Below are 16254 nucleotides of genomic sequence, written 5' to 3'. Positions count from 1 at the left end.
CAAATTCTAAAATTACTGAGTTGTGGCTTGTGCCTGCGCCTGTGGGTGATAGGCTGGTGGCGGGTGCAGGTCTGCAGGCTGGAGCTGTATGCGGTGGGCCATGGTTGGTTGGGTTGAGCCGGGCTGGGGCGTGGAGCTGGAGCGGGTAGCATGGAGCGGCAGCGGAGGTTGCAGGATTCGACCTCCTGGCTGATGGGGGGCAGGAGCAATGCAGGGCCAGCAGAGACTGCTGCTGGGCCCTGCCTGCCTCTGTCTGAGCCTGCTTCTGTTCCTTAGCTACAGGGGCTGCTGCTCACCTCTGCTCCAGGACCTGGTCCAGCACTGGTGCTATGGCAAGGTCTGCCTGCCTCCTTGCTCTGCAGCTCCTTTGGGGGCAGTGACACTGCTGTGGATGCTGTCTTTGAGCCTATCTACTGGCTGGCGGACAACGTGATCCGCTGGTGTGGGGTGGTGTTTGTGGTGCTGGTGATCGTGCTGACCAGCTCCATCATGGCCATCGCCAACCGATGTGTCCTGCCCCTCATCCTCAAAACCTACTCTGTGCCACGACTCCGCTGGCATTTCTTCTAGTCACTGGAATCTGCTCCTCATCGTGTTCTATTACTACCAGGCTATCACCACCCCATCTGGATACCCACCCCAGGGCAGGAATGATATTGCAACCATCTCCATCTGCATAAAGTGCATTAACCCCAAGCCAGCCCAAACACACCCCTGCAGCATCAGCAATAGGGGTGTGCTGAGGATGGACCATCACTGCCCCTGGCTAAACAACTGTGTGGGCCACTGTAACCATCGGTACTTCTTCTCTTTCTGCTTTTTCATGACTCTGGGCTGTGTCTACCGCAGGTACAGAAGTTGGGACTTTTTCCAGAGGCTTATGCTGCCATTGAGAAAATGAAACAGCTCAACACAAACAAACTACAGGTGGTTGCCAATCAGACTTATCACCGGACCCCACCACCCACTTTCTCCTTCCTAGAAAGAGTGACTCACAAGAGTCTTGTCTACCTCTGGTTCCTGTGCAGTTCCATGGCACTTACCCTGGGTGCCCTAACTGTATGGCATGCTGTTCTCATCAGTAGAGGTGAGATGAGCATGGAAAGGCATATCAACAAGAAGGAGCGACATCGGCTCCAGGCCGAGGGCAGAGTTTTTAAGAATCATTACAACTACGGCTGCTTGGACAACTGGAAGGTATTCCTGGGTGTGGACACAGGAAGGCTCTGGCTTACTCAGGTGCTATTACCTTCCAGGCACCTGCATCACAGGAATGGAATGAGCTGGGATCCCCCTCCCTGGGTGACTGCTCACTCAGCCTCTGTGATGGCAGTGTGAGCTGGAGCGTGCCAGCCACAGTGTGCCAGCCACAGCGTGAGCATCACCCTGCTTCCTGCATTGTCTCAAGGGCCTCCAAGGATAGCTTTGTAGAATCCTAGAGCAAAAGGAGCCAGTGGGCCTGCCTTAGGGTACCATGCAGGAGCAGCTCATGGACCAGTCTTCTGACCACAGCAGAAGCAAGGCACGATGTGGAAAAATCCTAGGACGGATGTCGTTTTACTCAGGCAAACAGAAGTTCCAGCCCCAAACTGGAGATTAGATAGCCAGAGACCTTGCCGGGTACTAACCCCAACCTCCTCCAGAGTACAGCCCTGGGGTTGGCCACCACCTCTTCCACTTGCCATCCGAGAACACACCTGAACGGTAGAGCTGAGTTACTGGCTTCTCAGCAGGGCAAAAATACAGGCCTACCACCGAGGTCACTGCCACTTCTCATATGCTGCTGAAGGGAGCACAAATAAAGGGATTTGATTTTTAAAGCTAAAAAATAAATAAATAAATAAATAAATAAATAAATAAATAATGATTGAGTTGGTAGTTAAGCGTATTTTTCCTTTTGTTTCTTACTGCATGGTTGATTTTGCCAGGGAAAGAGCAATAAATAGCATTTGGCTTGTAGAAGTAGAGGGTATCTACATAGGTAATCCTGACGGTAAAAACCAAAATTCAGAGATCTTAAGAGTACAGTTTTTTTTCTGCTCTAGGAGGATTGATTATTTGCCTGAGGATAGATGACATGAAGGAAATATTGGCAAAAAGGAAACTGAAATATAAACATCCCACTGCTACCATGGAGATAAGAGAAAACCCCACTTCCAGGGATCTCCTTTTTTTTTTTTTTTTTTGCTCAGTCATGTTACACGCTTGTATTTCTGTCATCAGATCCCTCAAGTTCCACATCCTGAAACGTCATAACAGTTGGACAGATGAGATGATCCAAGCTACTGTTCCCTCAAAGAGCAGACATTGATTAAAATGATCTTGGTCAAGATGGTATAAATGAGAAGTTACTGAAACTATTTATTTAGGTGTGATTCAAATTGCTTTATAGTCCATTCTCATGAAAAAAAAAAATACATGGTTCATTTGAGGTTACATGTGGAATTATATATTTTCATTATCTTGGCATAGTGATGTTTTACAATGTTCTTTATATTGAGACTCTTGAGTGTCAGAGAGTAAAGGGTGTGTGTATCCATCATTGTAGCATGCCTATGCCAAAACATAGCTATTTATGTGTATCTGGATACTGTGTATTTTGTTCATGGAGATCACTGTCATGTAAACTGAACATGAATATCGTTACTAAGAATACAAGTATTTTTTTATCCTTCCCTTTATTCTAAAAATTTTATAGACAGTTTGTAGAGATCATTTTTTTTGTTTTAGATATTAATTAGGATTAAAAAATAAATGAGCACAAAAATATTTGGCTACAGTTAAGGACAATGCTTTTGACTATAGTCATCTAATAGATTAAATATCAGATTTGAAATATAGACTTCTTTTTTTTTTTTTTTGCCTTTTTGCCATTTCTTGAGCCGCTCCCACGGCATGTGGAGGTTCCCAGGCTGGGGTCGAATCGGAGCTGTAGCCACCGGCCCACACCAGAGCCACAGCAACACAGGATCTAAGCTGTGTCTGCAACCTACACCACAGCTCACGGCAACATCGGATCCTTAACCCACTGAGCAAGGCCAGGGATCGAACCCACAACCTTGTGGTTCCTAGTTGGATTTGTTAACCACTGAGCCACGACAGGAACTCCCTATACTTCTTTCTTTCACTTTTCTGTAAGTGAAAAACCAAGACTTCATATTTCACTTTGCTGAGGAAAATAATTTGAGTATTGCTTTATACTTGTATGTGAAACTGTCTCAAACAAGTTTGAGCTTTTGAGAATTTGCTTAGACATTTAGGCATTAATCACTTTGCAACCCTTTTGTAACAAAATTTGATCGACTATTATTAATAACAGTTGTTCCATGTACTTCCAGATTAGTGTGATCTCGTATGTCAGGTAGTAATTTAAATCATTTCTCCTGAATTTAGGAAATTAGTGTTACTTATCAATAAAAGATTCATAGTGCTAGCAAAAGTTTATATGCAAATATGACAATACTCAGTATTAGAGCCTCAATGTTTTTTAAAACAACTTAACCCTTAAGTTATTGTTTGTTTTACATCATTGGCATCTGATCTCTGGAAACACAGTCATAAAGGGAATGTTTTAAATTAGTAAGGAAAATGACATAAACTAACTGCTAACAAGACAAGACACGGTACTTTTGAAAATAACTAGTGTATAATGCACAAAGTTCTTTTCCTTACTTTCTTTTTTCTTTCTTCCTTTCTTTTTCTTTCCTTTTTTAAAATTATTTTTCTCTTTTGTTGATCTATTTGCTTTCATTCTTTTTTTTTTCTTAAGCATTGCTATCACTCAAATTAACAAACAGGGCTATGTCTCTAGAAGATTAATGCATAATAGACAGGAGGATGATGGTGTTCAATAAAAAAAAAGTGAATGCAAATTTCCTTTATAATGACATATGTTCAAAAGGAATTTCAAAATGTAGTAAATGAAAATATTTGTAAGGATACATACAGAGTTTTTGGCCATAAGAAATTTCATAGCTGAATTTTTTTTTTTTTTGCTACAGATTCTCTGACTTGTCATTACTGAGGTCCAATTATCAATTTTAAATTCTATTTGTTAATTTATTCCTCATTATGTTTTACTTTAACATGTTATAAAGCATGAGATTTTATTTTTTGAGAGTTTAATAAAACTATCTTTATGGAATACTTCACATTTAACCTACTGAAAGCATTAACTCCAAAATATTTACCGGAGTTTCCATTATGGCTCGGTGGGTTAAGAACTTGACATTGTCTTTGTGAAGATGTGGGTTCGATCCCTGGTCTTGCTCAGTAGGTTAAGGATTTGTCATTGTCGCAAGCTGCCAGGTAGGTCACAGAAGCGGCTTGGATTCAGTGTTGCTGTGGCTGTGGAAGGTAGCTGAAGCTTTGACTCAACCCCTAGCCTGGGAACTTCTATGCACTGTAGGTGTGTCTATAAAAAGGAAATAATAATAATAATAATCATATTTACTGAACATCCGCTGTGTTATAGCCACTGTATTGGGCACTGAGACTATAATACTGCACAAAAAATAATACATTCCTGGCCTACATGGAACTGGAAGGAGCCTAATGTGAACACAGTAGGTAGAGAAGATTTAATAAAGAAGCAGAAAAATGAGCTGAGCTGGATATCAATGAACTAAAACGTCTGTCAATAGAGAACTGAGAATGCTGTGCAGAATATAAAAGAAAAAGCAATGGATAAGAGTGACATCTTCAAGAGGATGACATAGGATGTTCTCAACTTCAGTCCCCCTCACAAGAAGACCAGCCATCAACTATCCATAAATAAGACACTGTTGTGAAAATCTCAAAACCTGGGGGAGATGCTGAAGCAACCTCAGGGCCACAGCGCCCTAGAAGGACAGCATCAGAAATCTAAAGAACAGACTACACTGACTGCATAGCCCCTTCCTGAGGCTAGACCGAGGTGGATACCCAGCCCTCCCAGTTCCCAGGTGGCCAGCTTGGGTCTCTCCTCACAGGGACCACTGGGGAAATCTGCCAGGCTTGGCCACGGAGGATCAGATAGAAACAGAGGGGATCAGGGATTGCAGCCAGCAGCACTCAGATCTTGGCAAAGCCCATTCCTTCTGGAAACTGTGCTCCAGACCCCAGCCAGTGACTGCCCATCTGCTGAGCCAAGCCTGTGACCCTCATCTGCCAGGAGTTTAGTGCGCAGTTCTGCCTAGTGTGGGTCACCAGCCAGAGAGCCGTAAAGGCTTTGGAGCCCATCCCATAGCACTGCCCAGGGAGGGAAGCAAATGGGAAGTCCTGCCTACTGCTGAATAACATATCCAGTGCCACCCAACCAAAAAGCCTAATCAGAGAATCCCTATAGCCGTGAAGCTCCTCCTAAAGCACGGTATCAATCCTACAGTCCTACCCAACTGTGACATGTAGCCTGGGGCCCCACATAACAAGAGACACTTAACAGTGACCTTGAACAGAACCCAGCCTATGTTACTATATAGCTGCAGAGCCCAGGCAGTGGCCTTTCTCAGAACACTGCCAGTGACCCAGTCCAGTCATAGAGTATAGTCCATAGCCCCACCTGATAAGGGGGCACAGACACCAACCCAGCCCAACCACAGAGCCCAGAGTCCCACATACAGCTGGAAGCGCCTCCAAACAAACAGCCCAGCGAGTAATCTTGTCCAAAGGGTAGCACAATCAGCAGCCCCCTTAATCATAAAGCACAGACTTAAGCCCACTCAATTTAGGAAGGAGACTTTTAAGATTGGTATTTGTCCCTGGCAAATGCTCTTATGGAGGTCATGAACTAGATTTTGGGCAAGGAAGCTTCTAAAGGAGTCTGTATTTTTTTTTTTTTTTTGTCTTTTGTCTTTTTGTTGTTGTTGTTGTTGTTGCTATTTCTTGGGCCGCTCCCGCGGCATATGGAGGTTCCCTGGCTAGGGGTCTAATCGGAGCTGTAGCCACCGGCCTACGCCAGAGCCACAGCAACGCGGGCTCCGAGCCGCGTCTGCAACCTACACCACAGCTCACAGCAATGCCGGATCGTTAACCCACTGAGCGAGGGCAGGGACCGAACCCGCAACCTCATGGTTCCTAGTCGGATTCGTTAACCACTGCGCCATGATGGGAACTCCGGAGTCTGTATTTTTAAAAGCCTCTTTTTCTTGCTTCTTTCCTTCCTCCCTTCCTTCCTCCCTTCCTTCCTTTCTTTCTTTTCATTCCCAAGGAATTCTGGGCTGTGTTTTAGATATCTCCTGGGGTGTTCACATTTCAAACATAGATTTACATCTTCCATGAACAGAGAAAGAATGAAAGTTTTCTCTGAGGAGGTCTGGGGTATATTTCTCTATTATCATAAGTCTAAGGCAATTACTATTTTAAATGTTCCTTTGTATTAGAATATGGGGAGTTCCCATTGTGACTCAGTGGACAAATCCAGCTAGTATTCATGAGGATGCAGGTTCGATCCCTTGCCTTACTCAATGGGTTAAGGATCTGGCTTTGCTGTGAGCTGGGGTGTAGTTCACAGACTCGGTTCAGATTCCACATTGCTGTGACTGTGACATAGGCCGTCAGCTGTAGCTCCAATTCAGCCCCTACCCTGGGAACTTCCATATGTCACAGGTGCAGCTGTAAAAAGCAAAAAAAAAAAAAAAAAAAAAAAAAAAAAATGGATTTGCACGGAGAGCTTGTCCATTCCCTTGTTCATTGCTCGCATTGTCAGTTATCAAAGCTTTGTTCTTTCCCCTTTTCCAGGGATTCCACCTCTTAGCATCATGCTCAGCTTTGTCACAAGAACTCAGATCTTAATCCATGGTAGTAGCTTGCTTCCCCCCGGCTTTGCAAAATGGCACTTAAGGTCTCCAATTTATTATCCTGTTCTCTTACTTTGTATTTGTATGCCAGCCCCAAAGCCAGCAGCACAGTGGACACCTCAGCTCCATTCGTGGTTCTCCTTCCAGAATTCTGACACAAGTTTCAGCCTCTTGTTGGGCATCAGTATCCAACTGATCTGCCCACAGAAGAGGTTGCCCAGGGCAGCAGCCATCCTTCTTCCTTCCTTGCTGCAGTGTGTTCTGTGCAGTTCCTCTAAAAGCACATCAGATTAGCCAGTATTTCAGGGGTAGCCTCAAACTCATGTGGCAGTCTACATGCACCTAAAATATGGGCCACCTCTCCCCACACAGAGATGGACAGCCCACTCGGGATTTCCCCTGTGGATACTTCTTTCCCAAGACCCATTTCTTCAGTCTCCTGGCTGGCTTTCCAATTGTTGGGTCACAAACTGGTCCCCATACACAAAGGCAAGGTAAGACCCTGAGAAAGAGTCAGGCCACTCCAGATATGTAGGTGACAGGTTTAAAAAGCAAGGGAACTTACATACAAGGTTTGTCTTGAGTGGCCACAAGAGGTAGATCTCCACACCCACCTACCCGAATTTAAACATTATTTATACAGGTCTTAACTGGCTTCAGGCGTAGGTACCTTCAGATAGTCCCAACAACACATTGCTTTCTCAAGCCTGGGGCCTTGAAAGGAGCTCTCACTGTTGAAATGGTGGGCAGAGTGTAGTTATTATGGAGGGGGGTGAGGTGTGGGGTGAGGAGCCTTTGACCTCCCAGGTCCAGCTCTTGGGTCAACTGGGAGTCATGTCCTTTCGATGACCTTCTCCAATAGCATGTGCACCTCAAAGTTTTAAGATTCTTATGTAACTATTTGTGAAGATCAACCTAATTTAATACACAATACAAATGATAGATTCTAGTCAGCTGTTTTATTTGGGTAAAAAGATTGAGTTGAAATTTGTCGTAATGGCTTTATGGTGAAAACATTAAGCTAAGAGAGGTAGGATGTTATTCCATAGCCAAACTCATCAATTAGACCATAGCCGAGGCTGCATCAAATTACAGTATCTGATATGAAAACCACACATATACATTACAACAAAAGGAAAAGGGTGGGAAGTCCGAGAAAGCACTTCAAATAGCAAAACATAAAGAGTGATTTCAAAGATAAATCAGTACCTATCAAGACAGAAAGGGCTGCATTTTACATATGATACCTAACAAATGTCTATTTTCAATAATAACAAAGAAAAGAAGTATGAAAATTATCACATCTGGTATTTTCAACAGTTTTTGAAAAGGAGGTATTATTATTCAATCAATAACACATGTATCAAGAATCCACATGTTGTCAGCATTTGTAATTGCATTAGAATTGATTACTATTATCTGAGAAAAATACTCTTCCGAAATTACATAAAACATAATACATTCAACTGCTCATTCAATATACATTCATGCAGAGCAGCCATCTTACTAAACCTACATAAAATGATCAATCTCAAGTAGGATACAGAAATTTCAACTACAAAGTTACCAGGAATCAATATGAAAGAAATTGAATAAATACATCTAGAGGTAATGTCCAAAAGAATTGGAGAACAAAAATGCAAAAATTGGATTTATCCTTAAAAAGATTAGATGTGAGACTTCCAGAAAGAAGTATTATCCTCTGAACATTGATTAGAAAAGTTGGAAATATACATACCACTGAATCTAGAGAAGCGGAAAAACTAATCTGCCTGAGTTAGAGAAATACAGAGTATCAAATTTAAGGGAAATGTAGCGTGGGCAAACAGATCTTTATTAAAATCCAGATATTTGTGCATATTGAATTGCCTGTGCAAAGGAAAATCCATTTTTCAAGCATTTCATTTTACTATTAATGATTTATGAATAAGAACGTTGTCAACAATGCATCCCTCAGCAACAAAAGGCATATCTTATTCTGGAGACAGAGTGCTACGGAGAGAAATTATCACATCCTTGATATTTTAAAAAATCCATCAACCAACAGGAGTTGGAGATGCAGTGGTACAACATGTATAAAGTGAAACAAACATGAGAAAGCTAAGTAACTTAAAGACAAAATAACATACCTGTTAGGAGCTGAACTGTGCAGCCCCCCGCCCCCCCCAATTCATATGTTGAAGATTTAGCCTCCAGTACTTTGGAATGTCAGTGTATTTGCAGATAGGTCCTTCAAAGATAGAGTTAAAATGAGGTCATTTGTGTAGACCCTAGTCTAATATGTAATCATAGGGCCTAGGATTACAGTTTATGCCTGTGTAAAACCAAATGAGGATAAATGAGTAAAATAGAAGTAGCTTCTTTTCTGGTAGGCTAGAATGTATTTTGCAAGCAAGTTATTTTGCTGTAGAATAACTAATACATAGCAAGGTATTAGCAAATGTCAAAATTTCTAACAAAATGTAGTAAAAAAAATTCCACACAATTGGTCAGATTCAAATGAATTCCTGGAAAAATAACTTTATACAATAATATTCATCTTAGTTAAAATAATGTTTATTGGTGAGTACAATAAGATATTTCTGGCCAATAAGTCAAACGTGAAAATGTTAATAACTGAATTAAATTCTGTTGAGATGACTCCTCTCCTATTTTAAAAGCTACAAAATAGGAGTTCCCATCATGGCACAGTGGAAACGAATCGGAGTAGGAACTATGAGGTTGCAGGTTCAATTCCCTGGCCTTGCTCAGTGGGTTAAGGATCTGGCATTGCCGTGAGCTGTGGTGTAGGTTGCAGACATGGCTCACATCTGGCGTTGCTGTGGCTGTGGCGTAGGCCGGCAACAGCTCCGATTAGACCCCTGGCCTCAGAACCTCCATATGCCACGGCTGTGGCCCTAAAAATAAAAAAAGACAAAAAAAAAAAAAAAAAAAAATCTACAAAATACTTTTTTGTTGTTTTCGACTTTTGGTTTGGGATTTTTTTTGCTTTTGTTTTTGTTTTGTTTTGTTTTTGCTGTGCCCACAGTGAGTGGAATTTGGAATTTCCTGGGCAAGGGATGGAACCTGTGCCAGAGCACGGACAAAGTCTGATCCCTAACCCTCTAGGCCACCAGGGAACTCTTCCTCCTCCTCTCCCCCTCCTCCCCTTGACCTCCTCCTCTCTGTCCATCTCCCTCTCCTCTTCTTCCTTTTTTTTTTTGCCTTTGAAAAAGACTTGGTATTTAGAACAGTAGTTTTGGGAAAAAAAAAAAAAAAAAAGGAAGGAGGTAAAATGACCCTATTGCCATGTACTCATGTACTCACATTTCGGCATGTGATCCTACTAAGATGTTTTCAGATGGCAGAATATTTAATGGGATATACAGATCTTAGTTTTTTAAAAATAGGGTCAAGGACAGCATGAACAGAATGTAAATATAAATTTTAAAATTTCAAACTTGAAATTCCATATTCAGAAGTTTATAGCTCGGACACTTAAAAATTCAGTAAATATGCCAATACAAATGTATTTAAGCTTCCTGACACTAAGTCAAATAAATATATACTTGTTAAGTAAAAGAAAAAAATTAAAATACCCTGGAATTTAAATAAAAAATAAATTTTAAGGCAGCGTTCCCGTTGTGACTCAGTGGTTAGAGAATCTGACTGGGAGCCATGAGGTTGAGGGTTTGATTCCTGGCCTTGCTCAGTGGGTTAAGGATCCGGCGTTGCCATGAGCTGCGGTGTAGGTCACAGACACAGCTCAGATCCCTAGTTACTGTGGCTGCGGTGTAGGCTGGCAGCTACAGCTCTGGTTAGACCCCTAGCCTGGGAACTTCCATATGCCGTGGGAGCAGCCCTAGAAATGGCAAAAAGACAAAAAATAAATAAATAAATAAAATAAAATAAATTATAAGGCCATATGTGTGTGAGTATATAGATATATACTTCTTGGACGTTTCAGATTAAAATATTTGACTGAAAGTCAGAGTTTAAGAGTTTAAAGTACTTTATAAAGCTGTATCACTCACTTGTCTTGTGCTATTTATTTAAACACTTAGTGTCCCATTTCTCAATCAGTGCAACCTCCTTTTTGCCATATGACACCAGGGTCAGGATATTATACTGTTATAAAGGCTCAAACCATTCTGTATTTGACTTGAACTCTTGGATACTTTTTTTTTCACCTTCTCTCTTTGTCTTCAGGCAAAGAGATTGAAGCTAAATGACTTATTCAAGGGCACTAGGCCAGCCGACATTATACTATTGATTTAGATTAATAGTTTTTATTTCCCAGTTGGATTGACCCCCTGAGCTTTGTCAACTCCAATTCCATTTCCATGAAATTGGGATAATATACTTAACACCTAGATCAATTGAGTATCTCCGTAATTATTCTCTTATACATGTAAAGTACTTTGAGCACAGAAAGTGAAGTGTAGTCTTAAATTGTGAGCTGCTTAGAAGAGAAGAGATGGCTTGAGAGATATTATAGCTCTGTTTGATTTTTGGATGAGCTGACATATGGCAGAGGGATTAGATTTATTACCTGTTGCTCAAGATAGTGACTTTTTTTAAAAGATTTTTTTGTCTTTTTAATAAAGCACACCAGAATTTAAGCATCCAAATATTATTGTTATTTTAAATAGTTACCACGCAGAACTGAGTGATTATTCCTTGAAATGTTTTGACCACCCTAAATAATAGTTTGACCCTCTTTCCCAACAGTCTGAACCCTCTTATCCCAATCTATTTTTCTTGTATTTTTCAAATTGCTTCTTAGATTATTTGCTAATCGCTTATTTAATTAGTTGATTTTTTAAAAATTAGGTTTACTTATTTATTTTTATATTTTATTTATTTATTTATTTATTTATTTTGGCTTTTTAAGGCCACACCCACAGCATATAGAGTTTCCCACCTCATGGGTCGAATCTGAGCTACAGCTGCTGGCCTACACCACAGCCACAGCGACACAGGATCTGAGCTGCCTCTGTAACCTATACCACAGCTCAAGGCAATGCCAGATCCTTCATCCACTGAGCAAGGCCAGGGATCCAACCTGGGACTTCACGGTTCCTAGTTGGATTTGTTTCTGCTGCACCCCGACTCCAAGTTTGCTTTCTTAATTCTATCATTTCCTTTTCCTACAATCTTTTACTTACTTACAAATTCCATAGGGCAAGAATGGTTACTGTTATTATCACGGCAGTGGTGGTGGCTATTAACATTGTCCTTATCAGTATTACTATTAATATTTTCAGGTGTATAAATTAAACTTCGACATAACGACCAGCCACGTTGGCAAAGACCACAGAATTAGTAGCAGAGGTTCCATCAAAGGAGACCTCTTGATGCCCATACCAATGATTTTTTTTCCAGATATCATGTTGTTTATCATACCCATCTATCATCTATGTACCTGTATTTATTCCTGGTTAAAATATTTTCTTCTTCTCTTCCTTTACACATTTCTTCTTTAATTTTTCCTTTTGTGTGTGCGGATCTGCCATTTGATATCTTTCCCCAAGTGGAAAGTTGTCGGTGGAATTAAAGTGCAGTTTGTAAAGATAAGATGTCAATGAAAATGTTTAATATTCAGAAATGCTGCACGATTGTCCTAAGTCAGCGAATTGCACAGGATCATTTTAGTTTCCTCTTATCGACTATAATCTCCCTCTCAGCTTAAATCCCAGTTGTGACAGCTCAGACAATGTGTGCAGAGCATTCACATCGCACTGCGAGATGTATTTTCACTTCTATGTTTAGTATCACCTCTACTGTGACTCATGTATTATCATAAAACATGGATTTTATTTATGCGTAAAATTAGATATTGCTCCCCAAAAGGGAAAAGCGTCTTGCACATAAGGTAAAACTGGCAAAATAGTCTTGAACATTATGTTATGCCCAGCGAACTCTCAGCACTCAGCTACCAACTGCTCATTTACGAGTGCTCCGCAAATGTAATAATTTATTATCAAAACATCCCCAAGAAAGGTTGGTTAACTAATCTAGATATATCACAACTTTTTAATAGTGGCAATATCTCTAATATAAATTTAACCAAAAAAGCATTTTGCCGTGTTCAGTATATTTCAGAGTTAGAGAGTTAGATCTATGCTGTTATAAAATGTATCTAAGGTAATAAAAATTAGGGTGTTTTGGGGTTTCCAAATCATTCAGTGGTAAGTTTTTCTTCTAACATTTACTCTAGCAAGCTTTATAAAACAATCTCTCATGCTATATAGCATCCCATTTTCAATTTGAAATAAACTTTTTAAAAAATTTCAGTGGAAAATATGCAGTTTTAGAAGCACCTTAATTTTCTAGTTTTTTTAAAAATAGAAGTCACAGTTGCCTTTATCAATTCAAGAATACAGAATTTTTAAGAATGTTATTATAATATTATATATTTGTAACTGTTTTTGAGCATCTGCATGACTTTTACTATATACATTGCATATTTTATTAAATGTATTTTGCAATGAGATGTATATTACATCACGATGTAATATGAAACACAATATACATTATACTCAATTTCAGATCAATGCTATACATAGTACATTATATTGAGTGCATAATACAATTAACATTTTATCGAAATTATGTTAAAATATGATAGCCTGTAATTTATCAGCACCTAGGACTATCTATGTTAAATGAAATAAGGATGGCGTGAAATTTCTGGTGCTTTAAATTAGTAAGAATGTTGTTTAATGAATACTTTATATGAGGGGAAAAAAGGATGAATTATATTTTGAATATTTCATAAAGTAGAAAGCAACAGTGTCTCAGTTCCTTACCTTCATAAATTTAAATTTGTTCTTGAAATACAAACGTTTGGATTACTATTTTTTATTAATTTGTTAGATTTTACCCATCAGAAATCTTTATATTTAGTTCTAAAAATGCAACAAAACTTAAATGAAATTTATGTCACCGTTTCTGTATTTGCTTCATTAGAAATGGTATTTTAACAAAGTTTGGTAAACTTTCTTTCTCCTAATTTAAAAGTTAATAAGAGCCACATGTGGCTTATGCTTTGCATTGTCATAAAAAGTTACTTTTTTGTGTGCATTTTTTTAGGGTCACAACTGTGGCATATGGAAGTTCCCAGGCTAAGGGTCGAAGTGGAGCTGTAGCCACTGACCTACACCACAGCTACAACAACACAATAACGCCAGATAGGAGCTGCATCTGCACCCTTCACCACAGCTCACTGCAATGCCGGATCCTTAACCCACTGAACGAGGCCAGGGATTGAACCTGCATCCTCATGGATGCTAGCCAGATTCATTTCTGCTGATCCCCTGAGGCAGAATACTAACTCAGGTATCAGTGTAGGGGCAAGGGCTTCAAAGCATTCTTTGATATGGCTATTGATCAACATCTGTGGTTTAAGGCCTCCAGGGAGTAATATCCCCACAGGCCTTGTTTACTATAGGAAGTGTATCTTTCTTACTGGCCTTGTTTACTATAGGAAGTCTGCCTTCCCCTACATGGACCTTAATCTCTAACCCCCTCCTCAACTGATAGAAAAGAAATGAGAGGAATGGTGATTTAGACTAAGGGAAGAGAAGGACAAAGAAACCACAAAACTTACCAGACATTTCCACCCCTAAAATGCCTATTGGACAAGGACTGATATAGGTAACTGGGCAAGGCCAATGGGAGAAAACCACGTCTTTCTGGACCCCTTGTTAGTAACCACCCCCATCTTTAAGGGATAAAATTCCCTATAGGACAATAGAGAAGAGAGGTTTTTCCCCTCCCAGCAGCCCTGGTAGCTATTTGCTTTCTTGTAATAAAGACTTTGCTTGCTTGCTGCTTGTGTGTTCGTGAAGTTCATTCTTCAGCTGCATGAACAAGAACCCGGATTCTGGTAACATCTTTCGTCAACACCATGAGGGGAACTCCATATTGTAATAACATGTAAGTTACTGAGATAACCTGAATTTTACAATGATGTTATATAAGCATAAAGTAATGTCTTCATTTTTCTATAAGGTTCACAGTGTTGAGTTTACTTCCACATTGGCTATAAAATATCCAAATGTAGCAGTTGATTGTTGGTTTCTTATCTGCATGACATTACTAAACAGACTATTTTTTTCCTAACTGTCCTTCACTCACATGACAGAATTGATTCATTCATTCAACATACTTTTTTGGGGTCTTGAAATTTCCTAGGTAGTTCCTCAGCAGTTTAAAGAAGTTTTTTAACTCCCAGATGATTTTAGTCTTCTCATCTAAAACCTCTGACTTAAACAGTATTTCCCTTTTACTCTTTTTTTTTTTTTTTTTTGTCTTTTTGCTATTTCTTTGGGCCACTCCCGTGGCATATGGAGGTTCCCAGGCTAGGGGTCCAATCGGAGCTGTAGCCACCGGCCTACGCCAGAGCCACAGCAACGCGGGATCCGAGCCGCGTCTGCGACCTACACCACAGCTCATGGCAACGCTGGATCGTTAACCCACTGAGCAGGGGCAGGGATCAAACCCACAACCTCATGGTTCCTAGTCGGATTCGTTAACCGCTGCGCCACGACAGGAACTCCAATATTTCCCTTTTACTCTTAAACAAGCAGTTCCTTTGGTGAACTACAAATATCCCATATTTATTCCCATCTGCCTTTCTTCTTTCGTATCCTAGCTAATCTAACCTTAATCTCTTTTGAGCCACAACACTTGGACTATGTAATTAAGTTTTGTTATGTAATACATGTTAGTTGTTCATCAAATGTGTTAATTATCTATTCAAAACTGCAGTGTAAATTTTGCATAAGCTTCTGAGGGAAGGGATCATTATTTGTTCTGAATATTTCTTTCTTTCCTAATGAGCTAAGCACATATATCACATCAAGGTCATATATATATACCTTTAAACCGTGTTTTTCTATTATCACACTACCCGATTCGTTAAGACTCTATCATGTCATCAAGATTATTATAGACACCTCCCACTGGATGGTCTTGCTGACTCTTCTCCACTACGGACAGATTCTCATTACAAACTCAAACGCGATCACTCCATTATCTTCACGCCATTCTCTGAAGACGTCCAGCACAGAACAAAGACCAAACCCCACACATACCAGACCCTTCAAAGTTAGCTTATATTTTGCACTTTTGGCTCTTCCTTTTCTATTTTTCCACAGATATACTGGATTTTTACCATCTTCAGAAACCACCTAGTCCTTCCATCATTTTATATGTTTGTTCATATTGCTTGTTTGGAAAATCATAGAAATTGAAATAAAGAAGCATAATGTGATAATTTTTGAAGTCTGTCGCTTAAGTAAGTATCTATACTATTACATTTTTATTTCTTGTTCTCCTTTAGGTCAAGGCAATGTTGCAGCCTTCAGTCTTCCTAAAGGCTTTTATTTACATAGTGAATACCCCTAGAAATGATCTATTTTTCATTTCATTAAAGTTCTTTCTCTATATCAGAAGTTCTTAAACTTTTGGTCACCCAACTTCTTTACTTTTT

The 16254-nt window shown here is 39.9% G+C and overlaps 1 pseudogene; it reads left to right on the top strand.

Annotated features, from left to right (window-relative positions):
• LOC100519852 lies at positions 209–1338 on the top strand (annotated as a pseudogene).

The sequence above is a fragment of the Sus scrofa genome, chromosome 8, assembly GCF_000003025.6.
Source record: "Sus scrofa isolate TJ Tabasco breed Duroc chromosome 8, Sscrofa11.1, whole genome shotgun sequence".
Classification (NCBI taxonomy): Eukaryota; Metazoa; Chordata; class Mammalia; order Artiodactyla; family Suidae; genus Sus; species Sus scrofa.
Note: the sequence above shows the minus strand (reverse complement) of the source record. Positions and strands in the feature narration are given on the sequence as shown.